Source organism: Echinops telfairi, unplaced genomic scaffold, assembly GCF_000313985.2.
Source record: "Echinops telfairi isolate 266 unplaced genomic scaffold, ASM31398v2 ScPeMD7_7424;HRSCAF=8462, whole genome shotgun sequence".
NCBI lineage: Eukaryota > Metazoa > Chordata > Mammalia > Afrosoricida > Tenrecidae > Echinops > Echinops telfairi.
Genome location: NW_022111324.1, coordinates 88,831,774 through 88,841,439, shown reverse-complemented (window position 1 = coordinate 88,841,439; position 9,666 = coordinate 88,831,774). Strand labels below are relative to the sequence as shown.

The window sequence follows — 9,666 nt, the reverse complement described above, 5'->3', positions numbered from 1 at the left end:
TGAGATGGCTGTGTGAGCAGGGGCATTGTCGTGGTGACAAAACTAGTCCCCCATCTGCCACAAATCAGGCCTTTTTGGTCACAAACTGTTGCCCTATCTTTTCAGAAACTTTCAATAGAAAGCTTGATTAACAGTCAACATTTTTGTCCATTTGGAAGGATGACGGATGTCCAGAATGAGGTTTATCGTCAATCGATATTTCACCTTTTTTGAAACAAGAAAACCATTCATACACTTGAGTTTTTCCCATAGTGCTGTCCTGTAACCTATGTTCAACATCACAACAGTTTTGGTGGAATTTTTTCCCAAGTAGGAAAAAATATTTCACAGCTTCCCACCGTTCTCTTAAATCAACCATGACAAAAATCGAGGTTTGACTGAAACTGCTTTTATAAAAAAAAATTCACTACAACAAGAGAACCTTCCCAGGTGACACCACTGAGAGCACTAACTCAGAGTGAGTTGCTTGACACTCATAAGAAAGCTCTTCTCTGTAGAGCCTTATTCCAATTTTCTTTGGGAACCTCCTTGTAAGCACAGTGCCTGTGGTCCCCTGGAAACAGAATCCTAGCAGGCAGCAAGAGAAAGAGCAAAGTAGAGAGAAGCTTATAGTGTCTCTCTTACTAAAAGCCCACATCCCCAAGAGGTATGTTTCATTAAATGATAGGTTGAATTCTACCTCTACACTTAAGTTCAAGTTGACTTAAAACCTGTGGCAGTAGGTTGAATCCCACAATCTCATCAACACCTGAATCCCACAATCTTCTCAGCACTTCCCCCTACTCTCTTCTCTTGATCCACTAGAACCCTTCCTTGTTTCTCTTATTTAAGACTAGACAACCATGAAAGTTTATGAGCCAGCTTTTTCATGCCTTCATTCCCCTCCCTTTTGGTTATCTAATTTCTAAATTGCCCATTCCTATCAACTCAGTACTTCAAGGAGACAAGAATCCTCTTTGATATGAAGAAATCTGCATTCCAGTTGAAAACTTGTGGGTCTGCATACACAAGCAAAGTCAGATCTAGAGCAGACTAACAAAAACAAATTAGCAAGCGATGTACCTCAGTTCACAGGGTCAAACATCTTCCCCTTCATATACACGGGTTCTGGTCCACTCAGGTCTAGTCATTCCAACTAGGTCAATGGGTCATAATAAGTTCAGGCGCTTCACACATAACTCCATCCATCAGACCACTGCCCACTCATATATTCTCAGCAACTTCAGCCCCCTCAGGTTAGGTCATGTCAGGTTTCATACAACTCTTTGTTCTCACCTCTCCTCTCTAGTCCCTGTAGACCAGTGGTTCTGAAGCTTCCTAATGCCGTGACCCTTTAATACAGTTCCTCATGTTGTGGTGACACCCAACCATAAAATTATTTTCGTTGCTATTTCATAACAGTAATTTGCTACTGTTATGAATTATAATGTAAATATCTGGTATGCAGGGTGCATTTCATTGTTACAAATTGAACATAATTAAAGCATAGTGATTAAACACGAAACAATATGTAATTATATATTGTGAAATAGTTGTGTTTTCCGGTGGTCTTAGGCAATCCCTGTGAAAGGGTCATTCAACACCCAAAGGGGTCGCGATCCACAGGTTGAGAACTGCTGCTGTAGACCAAGTCCAAGGATGTCAGTGGCCAGACTAAACCTGACTCTCCATTGATGAATTTTACTCAACAAGTGAATCCAGGTGGTCACCTAGAGACCATTCCAGGCTGCCTGTCAGCCCTTTCAGTCCTGGTGGTATGGTTGTGGAGTGGTCCTGATGGGCAGACTTTTCTGGCCTAGGCATATTTACAGGTAAATGCTTGTTCAAAATTCAAAAGGCCAGTCACCCCCACCCCGTACAGTTCTAATTATCTTTTCAAATGCAAATATCCTGACACTCAGCACTGGATGAGGCTTACCTTTCCTAATGCCCCTTTTAATAAATTTAATGGTAAAGGGTGAAGGCAAGCTGGCTGGCAGGCTCTCTAATAATCATCTCTAATATTTCTTTCTTTCACATATTTTGTCAATAACACTAGGTAGGAGAAATCAATATAATCCTAGTACAGTCATATCCTAAGCACAATTGTTTTTAAATCACCCAAGTTCAAAGTTCTGTTAGACTATCAAATTCCGAATTCACACTACCGATAGCTCTAAGCTACTGGTAGGATCTATTCGAAGGCCTAGCCTTCTATCATTCATTTTCTCTAAGTAGCATGGTTTTTGGCTTGGGGGCAGCTTGTTGGAAAGCTGCTTTTCTTACCTGAGCTGTAACTTAACATCAATTACACTCCTTGCAGCCCCTTCAGATAGGAATAACCAAAAGCGTTTCTAAGAATCAAGTTTCACTTTCCACACCCTTCCTGGAAACCAACTAAGTAAACTGCATGGCCATATCTGACCTCTGGTTATTGAAAAAAGAAGGAAAAGCCAACACTACCTAATAGCCATAAAGCAGAGGTTAGGCATGCATCCAACCTCCATCCTATGACTTATTTCTCTAGAACCCCACTTTCTCAGTACGAAATTGTGTTAGGTTGGGTTGTGTAGAGAAACAAAATCAATGACACTCAAATATATAAGAAAGAACTTTATAATACTCTGGTTTCTCTCAGATCATATAAATCTTTCGCCTTTTACTAAAGATTTCCGTGGAGAGGTTTAAAAAAAAAAAGAACTTTACATGCAATTTGTATTCAAAGTGCATGTCAGTGTTTTTTCTGTAGTCTCATCCTTGATAGATCTCATTTCTCAAGATCCCCAACACTTTCTGAAAAAGGATGTCAGAAAACAGGATATTTAAAGATGTACTGGTTGAGCTGCAACTCTTTCATATAAATTGTCTTAACTTTCCTACTAGACATTTATCTATAAAGAAAATTCCGACACTGACTGAGTTTTCTAAGCCAGAAAATTATATTCTTGTGCTCATAGTATTTAACACAGAACTTTATAGTATGAATAGGCTTCAAAAGTTCCCAGAAATATGGAACTGAAATAGTATTTTTCTTCACAAACTTTTAGAAGTTCCCTCATAAGAAATATTGCTGTTAGGCCCCATCACCTTGGTTCCCCCTCTCTGCACTGGCTGGTTCTATGCCATTCTTACCACTGTTACGTTTGAGCCCATCGTGTCCACTGTGTCAGTCTCTCTTGTCGAGGGCTTTCCTCTTTCTTCTACTTTACTGAGCATGATGTCCTTTTCTCAGACTGGTCTCTCAATAATGTCTGAAGTGTATGAGGTGAAGTCTTGTCATCCTTCCTTCCAAGGAACATTTGAGTTGTACCTCTTCCAAGACTGATTTGTTCTTTGGGCAGTCCACTGTACTTGCAATACTAAGTAGCACCACAATTTAAATGCATCAGTTCTTCTTCAGTCTTCCTTATTCAATGTCCAAATTCACATACATATAAAGCAATTGAAAACACGGCGTGCGTCAGGCACACCTTAGTCCCCAAAGTGACTGAAGGCTGCAGTTCTTGATTTTCATCAGCAAGTATATCTAGTCTTCTTCACTTTCAACAAAGAGTGTCACCAAATCAGTGTCATCTGCTTATCACAGGTTATTAATAAGCCTTCTGCCAAACCTGATGCCATCCATGTTCCTCCTCATATAATCCAGGTCCTGGGATTATCTGCTCGCAGATAGGCTGAACAAGCATAGTGAGAGGATACAACCCTGACACACACCTTTCCTAATTTTTTTTTCCTTTCCAATTGTTAAAGTAGGAAGTATTCCCTCTGTTCAAACAATTGCCTCTTCATCCATGTACAGGTTCAACATGACCATAATGAAACTCACTCACTCACTGCCATACACTCTGTTTCAAGTCAGCAACCCTAAAGGAAAGGGTACAACTGTCCCTATGGGTTTCCTCAATTCTCTTTATGGGATTAAAAAGCCTCATCTTTCTCTTCTGGAGCTGGTAGGTTTGAACTACTGGCCTTTTGGTTAGTAAGCCAATGAGTAAATTAAAATTACTAAACTACCAGGGCACAATGTAGTGTTCTAGAATTCCCATTCTTCTCCCTACTATCCATAGTTTGTTATGGTCCATAGAGTCGAATGCCTTTGCATGTCAATAAAACAAAAGTAAACATTATTCTGGTATTCTCTGCTCTGAGCAAAGATATATCTGATGATATATTGTGTTCCACCTCCTCTTTTGAATCTGGGCTAATTTTCTGGCAGTTACCTGGTTACTATACTGCAGCAACCTTTGTTGGATTATCATCTTCAGCAAAATTTTACTTTCATGCCATATAAATATTGTTCTATAATTTCTGAGTTCTGTTGGATCAGCTTTCTTTAGAATGGGTACAAATACTTATCTCTCTTTCAGTTGGCCAGATAGCTGTCTTCTAAATTTTTGGACATGTTAAAACAAGTCATTTGGTATTCCATCAGTCTTGGAGCCTTTCTTTCCCCTCTACGAATACCTACAGTACCACTGGTTCAGTATCATTAGTTCTCAATCTTATACTACTTCTTGAAATGGTTGAATGTTGACTAGTTCTTTTAGGTACGGTGGCTGTATGTTCTTTCCATCTTCTCTTAATGTTTCCTAAATCATTCTGTATTTTGCTCAGAGAAATTTTCAATATTTCAGCTTGATGCGTGAGTTTTTCTCAAGTTTACTCAGTCACCTCACATTTAAATGCAAATTTAAACTACATCTACTTTTCATATACAGTACACGGAAAACTAAAGAAAGGATGAGTCTTAAACCAGCTGTATAGATTTGTTAATTGAAATTTTTAAAAAGTCTTACTGTTATGCTTTAAAGCATTACTTACTTTACTACCTATCATGAGTAAACAGAAAAAGCAAAGTAGATAAAATATGAGGGCAAGTAAAAAATATTGCTACTATGGTTTTAGTCTATAAATGCACAGATTTATTCCAAAGGAAGCATTTAAATATGTCTGCAGACAAGTTTTTTCAGTAATTCACTCGGCTTAAACATCATGTTTGATAAAGTGGAGGGGAAGCAAACAATGAGCAAAGCCCTCAACAAGAAGCACTGACACAGTGATAAAGCAATGGGTTCTGGCCTAGGAACAACTGTGAGGATGGGACACAGGACCAGGCAAGTGTTTTCTTTTGCTGTTCATGGGGTCACCGCTAAGTGTTGGAACAGACTCGATGGCACCTATCAAAACAAGAACAATCTTATTACAGTAAATTCAGAGAAAAGGTACAATCAAATCAGTGGCTTCCAAGAGGTTCCACTAAGCCAATTATACTCAAAGTTTAGAGGTCAGCTCAGACAGCTATAGTGACTGTTTTAGGGGGTTCTTAAGTCACCTTTATCAATTTTTTAAGGACATAGGTCAATCATGGTGTCTTATTATGAAGAAATTTTAAGAAAACTGAAAACTACATTGGTTAAAAAAAAAGCCAGGGAAGTGGCGCTGAGGGGAGCAAAAAAATTTCCCCATCCTGTCAGTGCACCTGTTCGTTCTTCAAGGGTAACAAGGGCTGCCCTGTGAGAATTTCACTGGAAAGTCTTACCTCGTTTACCCTACAGCCCTGATCTTGTTTCTTCAGAATTTTGTGTGTTCCTCAAATTCAAAGTACATTAAAAAGGAGCATCCCTCAAGGATGCATAAAGAGTCATTTTGACATAATATAAATCAAAGAGTAGGAATTCCTTCAGGGATGGGTTAGCGAGATAAAAACACTGCATTCAAACGTGTAGAGAACTAGATGAAGGATATGCTGTGAAACAGTGGCTTTTTGATATTTTTCATCCAATAAAGTGATTTTTATAGCAGTATCTTTTTGATGTACTCCCATATAACCCATTCGGCCCTGCAGTTAGGTGGAGCCCTGTGATTGAAGTGTATGTTTTAGTAATTAGCTTTATCTTAACTAACCCACAACTCTGAAGCTTCTAATCTCTTTAATAAAGAGGTAGGTTTCATTTTTAAATGTAATCTCTTACTTTGTGTGGTAATTACATAATTTCATGTCAACCTGAATATAGATAAAAGTGTAGGGTGGTATCGACCTGTTAATCAGTGACTCCTGTGGGCATGGCCCTCTCATAAGGACGAGGGCCCTGGGAACCTCCCCTACTTTCTCTGCCTTTACCTTCCTGCTGGTGAGTCACTCACAGACCTGCCAGAGCCTGTGATGCTTCCACTGCCAATTGATCTACAAGACTTTGCACAACTGGCCTGTGATATTCCTGCATTCTACATCATTGTACGTGGTTGTGTGAGTTTAAAGAGGTCCTTATGGACTAGTATTAAACATATGGACTTGAGTTGGAATGGGCTGGGATATTTTCTTGATATATAATTACTTCTTGATATAAAGCTTTCTTAAACAAATATGAGTGTCATCGGATTTCTCTCTTCAACCTGACCTAACACACTTTGCTAAATTCTTCTATTATTCCAAAGACTTATAGATCTTTACATCTTCATTTTTTTCAATGGACATTTTCAATTTCGCTAATGTGCTGAGCTTCTACCTAATGAATTTCTCTGTACTGAGAAATGTTACATTAAGCTTTAGAACTTGTTCCTGTTTTCACTGTTAATTAGGAGCCACTACAAACATGCTTGCTTTTGGAAAGAAAAACAAAAAAGACAAAAATAGTAAAACATAGAAGCAAATCATCAGATAAAGACTATGCTTGAACAACGGGGAAAAAAGGAGGCCCTTTTCAAGTACTTTTGTTCTTTATTCAACATTTATTGAGCACCTGCTATCCTGCATATATGAAGGAAGTTTTACAAATTGAAGGTCCACATGACAGTGGAGAAGAGACAAAGAAACACAGCATACAGGGGTAGTACACAATATGGTAGATGTTATGTGCTATTGTGGGGTGGGAGCAGCAATATAGGCTATTTACAAAGAAAACTTTAATCTCTGCTAACCATTCTATTAGAGAAGTGGTTAGCTAGAGATACTCTTTTCAGGGGTTAGGTTCTAAACAAGCTCTGATGACTCAATAGTAAAGCACTTGGCTCTTAACTGAAAGGTCAATGGCTCAAACTCACCAGCTGTTTCAAGGGAAAAAAGACCCCATGATGTACTTCTATAAATATTACAGCATAGATTATCTATCATAAACAAAGGTTTTAAAGAAGGCTGCTGATTATAGAACTTCCAATTCTAATGTGGAGCCATAAGGGGAAGATGAGCTGAAACTACTGCCCTGGGGTAATCTTTAAACCAAAAGGATCCCCCAAAGTTATTTTTAAATAAAATAATAGCTTAACTTAACTAGCAATTAATGTCTACTTTGAGCATTATGATCTTTCATTATCTATATATGGTATGAAATTGGCAACAGCAGTTCAACAGACAGGAGCCTGAGACGACAGTGTTTATATTAATGAGAAGGAACAACTCAAAAGAGGGTGAAAACAGTTGCACAACTTAAAATGTATTTAGTGTCACTGAGCTATACAAGTAAACATGGTTGGATTGATGCGTATTTTGCTGTGTACCTTCTCAGCAATAACAAATTTTACAAAAGCTAGTTTGTAAAGATGACAGCCTACGAAATCCTATGTGTAGTTCAACTGTCCTATAGGTCTATGAGGTAGAATTGACTCTTCCAGACACAACAGGTTCTAAACAGGAATTAAATCCACGTAGTAAAGTCGCAGTATACATTATGACTTTAGCACACATTTGCTTATGACTTTGGATAGGTTACTTAGATTCTGTAAGCCTTAATTTCCCCATTGTGGAGTGGTAATAAAAGTATCTAAAGCCATATGTCACTGTGGTCCCACGTAAGTCAGACTAGAATTGTGCAGCATAGGATTTTCTCAAGAAGTAGGTCATTAGCCCTTTCTTCTGAGAATTGCCAAGCCTTTTGGCTACAAGTTGAGTGTTAACCCTTTCACTGTCTAGGGACTGGCCTCTTCAGCAAGTGATTGTTGTAAGGATATTGCAAATATGAAATGAGGCCATGAACATACGTAAGAGTGACTTTAAAATATTCTTAACTGTTCCCAAGTCCCCACATTTTTTACAAGAGTCAAAATATCAATTCTAGCTTGAATTTAGTTTTGTATACCAAAATCTCTCAAAATGCAATGACATTTTTAATCATTATCACAGATATAAACCAAGAACAATTATATTCTTAGAAAAAATTTTTTATTTGAGATGGAAGTATCACTATTCCTACTCCTTCAAAACTTAATTTTTCTACATTAGAATAAAACCATGAAAAGACATTAAAAATTTTCAAGTGATTTATTGCAAGGAACTAATTATTCATTTGTTTGTTTAACCATCCCTTGGGACAGTGTGCAATGTGCACTGATAAGAAATGTGTACAAAACAGACCTAACTTTTTGTTGTTGTTCAGTTATTAGTAGGATACTCAATGTTTAAGCGCACACAAGCATCCCTTAGGGAACTGCTCTGCGTGCCATTCGCACTATTCTTAATGAGGAAAAGCATAGAACTCCTTTAGTTCAATGCCAGAATTGTTTTATCTTCAAGTCAAAAGAACAACTATTTGGAGTAACACCAAAAGAAGCATTTAACAATTACAAGCAGCAAGCTATTCATAAGCATCATATTGTTAATCCTAATCTAATTATAAATAATTTATTTTATCAAATAAAGAATCTGTGAGCAAATATTTAAGTCTAGAAGCATCTTTATTTGATGGTTTTACCCTTTGTGCATGCACACACACAGAAAAAATCTTTATTGCTTCAGTTAAAGAGCCACATTTCCCTGTAAAGACTTCTTAAAGCAAAGTGACATATGGGGAAATAATCAACCTTCAAAGAAAGCATACAAATCATAAAGTCCGAAAACAGGCTCTAATGCTTTTAACAATTCTAAATGATAGTTAAGTGGGAAAATCTAAAGATTGTTCCTATTTTATTACCATTCTATCCAATGCTTAAAAGTGGGTTCTTCCTAGCTCGGTTATAATGACAAAGTACAACTAGGTCTACTATGCCTCTTTTAATGTGTGTAGTTCCATCTCCTCTACCAGGCTCTGCAAGAGCTCACACCTCTTACCAAGTCTCTCATTCCAAGGCTTTGCCCTGTAATTTTCATTTTCACTCTGCTTCACCCCAATTAAAAATATCCATGTTTACTTTATCCACGTGTCTGTGACACACAATTTCTATGGTGCATGTTCTTTTACTGCTATGTAATATTCTACTGTACACATTATATTTTGTTTTTATGTGCTGAGTTGCAAAACTATACCACAATTTACTTATCCATTCTCCTACTGAAAGATATTTGAAAAAAAAAATTTTAATAGTACAATTCTCGCTGTTGTAAGCTTTCCTGCCCATGCTTTTTAATGGACTAACTTCTGTTTGATACATACACTAAGAAACTATTGCTAGACTGTAGGGCAGGCATACGTTTAGCTGAAATACTGCCAAATATTTTTTAACCTTTGTAATTTAGTCCTGCTGGTGTACATGAAAATTATCTCATTGTAGCTCTGCTTTGTATTACTCAAGGTGGTGCAAATGGTTAAATCTTCAATTTAGTTGGGGAAAAAAAAAGTTTGTCTGAACCCACCCAGAAGGGTCTCGGGAGGTGTGGTAAACTTATGAAAGGTCACAGCCCTGAAAACCCTACCAAGTTCTACTATATAAAAGTAAAAGGGTGACCACATGGCCGGCCCCATTATGAGACATGACATG

The 9,666-nt window shown here is 37.6% G+C and overlaps 1 protein-coding gene and 1 pseudogene across 1 annotated transcript in view; one reads left to right on the top strand and one right to left on the bottom strand.

Annotated features, from left to right (window-relative positions):
- Positions 1-9,666, bottom strand: part of TSNAX (translin associated factor X) — a 54,069-nt gene that overhangs the window by 17,299 nt on the left and 27,104 nt on the right. The gene's annotated exons all lie outside the window — the stretch shown is intronic.
- On the top strand, positions 2,599-2,721 carry LOC115872401 (annotated as a pseudogene).